This window comes from Penaeus monodon, chromosome 33, assembly GCF_015228065.2.
Source record: "Penaeus monodon isolate SGIC_2016 chromosome 33, NSTDA_Pmon_1, whole genome shotgun sequence".
Lineage (NCBI taxonomy): Eukaryota > Metazoa > Arthropoda > Malacostraca > Decapoda > Penaeidae > Penaeus > Penaeus monodon.
In genome coordinates, this window is record NC_051418.1 from 9091092 (window position 1) to 9092135 (window position 1044).

At 36.3% G+C, this 1044-nt stretch overlaps 1 protein-coding gene across 1 annotated transcript in view; it reads left to right on the top strand.

Annotated features, from left to right (window-relative positions):
* Window positions 1-1044, top strand: part of LOC119594234 (integrin alpha-PS2-like) — a 126991-nt gene that overhangs the window by 123977 nt on the left and 1970 nt on the right. The window lies entirely within an intron of this gene.

The following is a 1044-nucleotide window of genomic DNA, read 5'->3' on the forward strand; positions in this document are numbered from 1 at the left end:
GGGGGGGGGGGGGATATTATCACGATCTTCCATATTCAGTTATTGGTGACTTCAGAAACATATATCACCTTATTTTGTCGCAGATGTAGAAAGAGGTCTTAGCCCCTACTAAAGGAATCTTGTCAACAACTTAAAAGCAGCAGGTTTTGCCGCTTTATTGAAAAAAATAACAAATTATTAGCTGTTGGGGAGCAGTCGATGGCTGGTTTTGTATGTTATTAGCTGTGCAGTTGTTATTGAAAGATTGTTTGAGACGGTATGTAATGTATGTAATATTTTCAAAATATGTGTATTGTTAGTGTATAGCAGTCTGTTTTTCATGGCATCAGGAGAATTTACTTAATATCAGAGACCCTTAAATATAATTACATAATGGATGCTGTCTTTTTTTATGATTTTGTTTTTACGGTGTCAAGAAATGTGAATACTTTTTTTTACGTGAAAGTATTATTTTTATTTTTGTTAACGGTGATGGTGTTTTTGTAGCAGATTAAGTAGATACGATTTTTTGTTTAATAACAGTACGTAACACCAAAATTAACTCGAGACGTTACTGGTCTGCAGGTGTTACACGAAACACCTGTTCTTTTCCCTCGTAGTCTATGGCGGGCACTGACAACCCCCCTTTTCCTCTCTTATTTTCTCTAGCTTTAAGGTGGCATGTGACCAAAGGTGCAGCCAGGTGCATGTTCTTGTTGGTGAAGAAACACATCATAACACATTGTTAATGAGAAAGTTTTTTTTTCAATTGTTGAAGCATTTCATCGGATTAGAGTCAGACAAGTTTTAAAAAATCATTCACTGGTATTTACAGAGAAACAGTGCTAGTCTATTTATTCGTCGTTGCTAACACGTGACACACCGGTTTGAATTACACTTATTACACATGTATGGAATTACGTCTTGATCCAGTTACATGCCAGTCAGTAATTCTTTTTTCTCTCTCTCTTATTTCGATTTTTTTCACATAGACAATACGTCCTTCGTCAACACTAGTGGAGACCAGCTGGGCGAGAATAACTTGTGCGCCTTCAAACAGAAATA